Source organism: Passer domesticus, chromosome Z, assembly GCF_036417665.1.
Source record: "Passer domesticus isolate bPasDom1 chromosome Z, bPasDom1.hap1, whole genome shotgun sequence".
In the NCBI taxonomy this organism is placed as follows: domain Eukaryota; kingdom Metazoa; phylum Chordata; class Aves; order Passeriformes; family Passeridae; genus Passer; species Passer domesticus.
The window spans coordinates 7,815,323-7,822,650 of NC_087512.1; positions in this window are offsets into that span (position 1 = coordinate 7,815,323).

Genomic DNA, 7,328 nt, shown 5'->3' on the forward strand with positions numbered 1-7,328 from the left:
GGGCTCTGAGCAGCCCGCAAGGATCCAGGTCCAGGGCATTAAAGAAGGAAAAGCTGTAGCAAAGGGAATTGCATTGGTGGTGGTGTGACCTGCTTCTGGTACTGCAGCCCTTCACTGCAGTGTCTCATATTGCTCCCAGGGTTTGTCACAGCAGTAATCCTGCTCCTTCAGAAGCAGGCCAAAACTCTTTGCTCGTCTCAGTGAAGTGAAGACAAGAGATCTTCAGCAGTGTATACTAATGTACAAATGGTGCTGCCCATGCTGGAGAGGCAAGGTACCCCTCAGATCAGGCATATTTATCAGAAAAATATCAAATGGGGGATCAAGACACATGTCCTATCCTTTAGCAATCCTTTATACCAGTGGTGTCCCAGCAGAGTGGTGCATCCTCTCGGGCTAAACAACCTGGTGAGTTGTGTCAAGTTGGACCACAGCAAGCCTGGGAAGCAGGGCAAATTGTTAGTAATAACTCTTGCCAGGGCCTCATATTAAGAAAGGAATTAACTTTTGCTCTCTGAAACAGAGTTTCGTCGCTCTGGGAGGAACACTGCTCCCACGACACCAGCCCCATGGTTTTCTTTGTGTTACCACTTACTGTAAGGTTCTTCAGAGAGGTTTCTGGAATGTACACTGCCCTTAGGGTGACTCTGGGCCATGAAACTCTAGAGTAGCTTATGGATCTCTGTGGCAAAGGATCACATCTGTTGTTATTACTTCCCGCTGCTGGAGCTGTTGAACTCAGGTCACTGCTTTGTCTTTCATCACTATTGTTTTTGCTGCTTGGTAAACAGGCAATTTTCCATCCTGTTTCTGGGACAATGCATCCTGCAATGGATGGGCTCCAAGCTAACACCTCAAGGTTACTGTTGATTTGGGTAACAAAAAATGCCAGGATAAATCTTCCATGCGTGTAAACTGTGGTATCTTCAGTTTTCAGCAGTAGAGAATTTAGCCCCAGAAACTTGATCACCCTGGGTAACGATGCTCCCCTGCTTGCCTTCTGCACCACTGGCCTGTGAGCAACACTACAGGTGGTTTAGACACGTTTGGGCTCTGTCTTAGCATGTGCAAGAGCCCTGGCCACTGCCTGGGATTATACTTGAGATATTACCTCCTTTCACATCACCCAAGATGAAGGAAAGCAGAAATATGTGTGTACCAAAGCTGGCTACAAATCTGTGGTGTAATAATGTTCAAAGACCCCTGCTGAGAAGTCTGCATGAATGCAAGACACATTTCTTAGTGCTGGATGTCCAACAATAATGATGTTCTGGCTCTGCATTCCCATCTCCCACTGGGATTGCAAATCCACAAGCGTCTAATTGCAAGAGCTAGAAAGCCCTGCAATGTGCCCGGCCACATGAGCCAGTTTTTGAAAGGCATGGCAAGGAAAAGGTTTTCGGAGAGGAGAGGAGAGGAGAGGAGAGGAGAGGAGAGGAGAGGAGAGGAGAGGAGAGGAGAGGAGAGGAGAGGAGAGGAGAGGAGAGGAGAGGAGAGGAGAGGAGAGGAGAGGAGAGGAGAGGAGAGGAGAGGAGAGGAGAGGAGAGGAGAGGAGAGGAGAGGAGAGGAGAGGAGAGGAGAGGAGAGGAGAGAGGAACCTCACATGGCAGCAGATCAAGAAGACAGGAACATCCGCACCCAGCCCTGATGAGTACAGGGCTGTGGGGTTTCAGATGTTTTTGCACTTTTGAAAGATGTTTAAAAGTTAAAGACAGTGAAGACAGCACCAGGAAATTCACCTGAGGGCTAAAGCAAATAACACATTGCAGGAAGAAGCTGGGAGTTCAGCATGTTCAGCTTTTCAGAGAGAAGATGGAGAAGCAGCTTGATTATAGGGTACGATACCACTGTGAGGAGAAAAATACAAGGTCTTTAATTTCCAGGAGAAAGGCTTGTCAAGACAAATGTGTTTTAGCCCTGAGCCAGGCAAATACAAACGAGAAGCCCAGGCATGGGGATTTGCTCTTAACCAGTGCAGTGGTGGCTCTCCTGTGGGCTGAGGGCTCAGCAGAGGGGTGTCCCTTGAGGGAGAGGGAAGACACAAGTACAGAGAGCTAAAACGTGTTTCTGGCTTCCCCCCAGTTGCAGGTGCTGCTGCTCCAGAGCAGGCTCCATCAAGCCTCCCCTTTGAAAGAGCATACAGTCGAGTGGAAGGGGAGAGACAGGAGCAGAAGTGATTTGTTAGCCTGAGGCTCAGACGGGCTGAGCCTGTGCTGCACTAGTCATGTAGTGTGGCATCCTTGAGCTCCAGGGATCCAGAGCCAAGCCAGAATAATTAATTGTGCAACACCTTTATGACTGGGAAACCTGCCTCCCTGTCCCTTTATACAATGGCAGTGCCCAGGGGCAAGTCATCTCTTGCTGATTGCAGAGCTGCTGTGGCAGGAGCAGGGTCCCAAGGTGGGTGACAGTCGCTGGCACAAGGCAGGGCAGGGACAGTTCCTGCTGCCCCTGCGTGAAGGGCAGGAGGCATTTGCAGAGCCATTCACTGGTATGGGAGACACTTCTGCAATCCCTCAAGGGAATGAGAAATGTGCTTTAACACCTTGTCCAAGCCCAAAACAAGAATTTCAACCACCCCAGCAGGTCTAGCTGATTTTCTTCTTTATCCTCTCTGTTGCAGGCTCCTACAGTCATCTTCCATTCATCCTTCACACCATGTGTGTGTCATGGGACACAGCCAGACTGCCCACACCAGGAGGATGCAGCCATACAAACACTCTCCCACACAGTGCCCCAGGCACAGCCGGTGCCCAGCGCTGGCACGGACGCGCCCAGCGCACACGTCATGCCAGGCACTGCCCTCCTCCTGCTCTGCCTGTGCAGGGCTACGGCCCCCGAGCCCTGAGTGGGCAGGGGCAGGGCAGCAGCAGAGCCCAGGGCTGGGCAGCGAGCAGTGGGTGTCACTGGGATGTCACAGGGAGCTGTGCCTGCAGCACCAGGGTGGCACTGGGATGCGCTGGGCTCTCCGCTGCTGCGGGGCCTGTCCCAAACCAACATTTGGCCACAGGGCCCAGGGGTGTTTTTGGCTGTGAGGTCCAAACATCTGCCTGCACAAGCTCTTCTGCTGTGCCTCATTGGCACAGCTGCCAGCACAGCCTGTTGCTCTGCTCCCAAGCTCGCCCAGAGCGTTGCCAAACTGGCACTGCTGGGGGTTGGATGTTTTCTCACCTGCTGTTTACTTCAAGTATACATTTATGTCAAGCAGTTCCAGAAGTAGGCTAGTTACAAATTTATGCTTTTATGCATCTTAAAAACCATAGTTGTAAAGGCCCTGGTGGCCCTGCCTTGCATCTGGGACTGGAGAAATTGTTGGGAGACAGAGTTGCAGGTAGGCAAGTGCTTTGGCCCACCAGTGAAAACTTCCAAATGCAGTTCAGGTGGCCTCAGCAGAGACTGGACAACTTCTTGCTGACAAAACATCTCTGAAATTTTGGAAGTCATTCAACTCTTATCTGAAATTTCTGCAGCTCATAAAGAGGACAAGATCACTTACCACATTTTCCCCACAGAAGAAATGGATGTGTTCCCTCATGATCACAGGAGCAAAGGAGCCACGAATGGGTGAGGCTGGAAGGGACCACAGTGGGTTGTATGGTCCAACCTCTCTGCTGAAGTTGGGCTACTTTTTATTGATGGTTTCTGGTGGTCCCATGGCAGAAAGTGAGATGTTTTCTCTGTGAGATGATGTCTGGGTAGGAGGATTATCTGAGAGGTAACAATCCCAGATTGGGGTGGAGGGGGGAGGTACAACATTATACACACTACTCGTAAAAGAACTGGGCATGTGGGTGGAAGCTCTGATGTTTAGAGATGGAGACAAGGCATGGAGATGGAAAGAAAAGGGTTTGGGAAAGTGCTTAGGGTATGATGCCATGGAAAGCCATTCTTGGAGAGATCACCTCATGGTTCCCCAGAGAGAAACCCAGACAGGAAGGTGGTAGAACCCAGAGGTGGCTGGACATGGTGACAGAGACTGCCAGCCTGTGGAGGCCATGAGAAGGGACAGGAGACAAATGAGAGAGCCACAGAGAGACCTGGTATCAGGGACACAGCATTTGCAACAGGGAAAGGGAGGAGGCATGTGTGGAGCTGATAAGGCTTGGGAGAAGCTGCAGAGGGACTGGGGCCAGTGAGCTGTGTGCAGAGGCAATTTAAACAATAACTGAAACTAGGAGTTAAGACAGCAGATAAAGGGCTGGAGGTTAAAAGAAGGGAGAGGGGGAATGTCTCTGCAGACAGGCAAAGAAAAAATGAAGTAATTTAGGGCTGAAGGGCCTGTGAGCAGAACCAGGCAGAAGGACAAAAATTGGGAAGGGCAAAAAAGCTGGGGTAGACAGGAGGAGATGCTCAAAAAAAGAATGAAAAAAGGGAAATTAGTGTGTATCAACCATGACAAGCTCTGCCATGAGACCCAAAAGATCTATGAGTCTCACCCCTGTCCTCTGCTGTCAGGAAATACCCATATAAAACCTCCAGGCAAAACACGTTTCAATCCCACTTTGTAATGAGACAGGTGCCTCCCACAAGCTGGTCACCCAGAGTCCCTCTGTTCCAGCTGGTGGAAGGGGAGGGGCTGTAATGAATAATGAGAACTAAGACCCAGGTTTTGATCAGTTGGGTGACTTTTTTCAACCACAGAAAAATGCTCCAGACATGAGCAGTAAAATAATTTGTTAAAGATTTAAAGTCCAGCCCTCCACCAAGAAAAGTCAGCCTGAAGTTCACCCACACAGTCTTGGGTTTAAAAAAACCCCGAGTTCACACATGAACACCTAGTCCCCACTACATCTCCTTTGGGATGTAAAACAGGCACTTCTCACCTGGTGAACAAAGTATCTCCTGTTTCCCTCCTGCTGCTCCTCACCTGTCTTCAAACACTTCAATTCCACTCCAAAGGACAACATCGTGGCCTCAACTTTCCCAGGTCTTTCACAGCCCCTCCAGCTGGAGAAGTTCCTTCAACTCCCTTCACTCCTTGGGAAAGGAGCATGACAGGGAGGCATCACCCCCTCTTCAACTGAGCCAGAGCAGGTACATATAGGTCCCCCATGTCCATTGTATCAGAGGACCCAGTGCTGTACATACAAGCCCAGCTTATCTGAACATCCAGCAGTGACCACTGACGGTGCAGACCAGCAATGTGAAGAGATGTTAACTCAGCTCCCTTGGAGGAGGCCAGTCATGGAAATCACTGAGGTCAAATAAAGCACAGGTCACATAAAACCCCAGGAGAAAGAAGCCAAAGCCTGACCACAGCATGTAGATTCCCTGATATATGCCTCTGGTCTGGTTGGGACCACCAAGATGCTGGAAAAGAGAGCATATCTATACAGGTCTTGTGGGTGCTCAGCTATGAAGTGTGGGGACACTTGGTTATCCCTGATCCCCTCACACCATTGTTGTGTAGACCTCCTCTAACTGGGTGTCGTAGGTTGACATGGAAGTGAGTTTTCTGGGGAAGTTATAGTCAAACCAGCCAAACCATGACACTGGGAAAGACATAAATACAAGCAAGAAGTTAAATCCAATCACTTGGCATTACAGGAAACTTGGACCATGACTGAAGAAGTTGGGATAACAGTGTCTGACTTGGTGATACTGATTTCTACAGAGACAGCACTGGAGTGAGAAGGATACTGGAGGGAGGGCCTCCTATGCAGCAAGCCTCGGGGATGATGACAGGGGTCTGAGAGCTCTGAGGGGAGCAGTAGATCCTGCAGTGACCTCGTTCCTACTGCACAGCTGTAGCATCAGCAGGCAGAGATCTTCCCAAAGGTGCTAAATAACTTGGGCCTGAAAGCAGGAGGTAAATATAGGAACTGGAAGGCACAGAGAGCTTAGACTCTTTACCCAGAGAACGGTAAAGATTTTTTAGAGGGTGCTCAGATTAATTTGTTCAGTGTCTGGGCATTGGGCTACCTATCTAGAGAAAGACCTAGTGAAATACATGCTGGGCATGCACTGCCAACACAGGCCATAAAACTGGACAACTGGGTCATGATTCAGTTATCTAAAACAAGGAGGTCTCAGAGGTGCCCTGAGGTACCTAAACCAGTCAGCAGATGTGACATGGGACCTTGAGGAGACCCCTGTCCTTCCAGAAGTCAGCTGGAGGTCAGGAGGAACATCCAGGTAATTCAGGCAACGGAATCAAGCTCCTGATGTGAGACACTGGTGTGAGTTTGAAACCCCACAGAATGTCTAGACACATCTCCTTTTACCCAAATGCTTTGATCTGTGTCTGGCCTCCAGCGCTTTTGCAAGGACTTTATAACCAAGTAATTTGTATGGTTTGGTAAATGTTTTCTGGGCAACCAAAAAAACGTGTCCCAGGTATCAGACCAGGTCCAGACAAGGTCTAGATCCACTCCACTGCTTTGGGTCTGTCAGATGCCCATCTCACCTGTTGCACTGGAGTCTTGGTGATTAGCAAAGTATCAAACAGCAGCAAAAGGAGGCAGGGCCAAGGAGGTGGAGAGGCACAACCTCTGAGGAATCAAGGTGTTGATTAGTCCTGTGGGACTCTCTCCTCAACATTTAGGATTTTACCCCCTCATTTTAGCCCCAGTTTTGCCATCAGTGTCTTCAAAATGAGGCTGCAACAAACCTCAGCTTTGAGAAGCCAAGGCATGGCAAGCCCTGCAGACAGATGTTAGACCTGCCTGATCCTGGTATGTCTTTCCACCTCAGTTTTCCCTTCTGCACAATAAAACCTTATCTACCTCATGTGGGCTATGCAATGATGACTAATTAATGTTAATGAAGTGCTTTCAGATCATCCAATTCAAGCGCATACATAATTGCAAAATATTAATTACTGTTTACTTATTATCATGAAGCCAATAGCAAACCCAGCTGCTTATCTTCCTCAGCCATGACTCAGAAGGAGGATGATGGCTGATCAAGATAGAGGTGCAGAGTCCAGCTAATCCTGTACAGTGAGACACGTGCATGTCTGTGTGTGTGTTTGTGTGTGTTTGTGTGTGTGCATGTGCACAGGCACCTGACACAGCAGGGACCAGGCCAAAGCAGGCCATACTCATGACAAAGCCATGCAAGCTCAAAGTCCTTGGAGATGAGCAAGAGCTCACCTTGCCAAAGACCCAGATGGGAAAACGGATGTCTAGCAATGATTCATGTGTTTGAAAATGATGCCCAGGAGAGGCCATGTGTCACAGAGAATTAAAAGAGTAAAAGCTGCAATGAATTACAGTGAATGACTAAAAAAATTGCTGTGCTTGAAAACCTCATTGTCAAAGATCCCAAACCCTGCTTGAGGGGCAAAAGAGAAAGAGATAGGGAGAACAACATCCAGGAATTGAGAG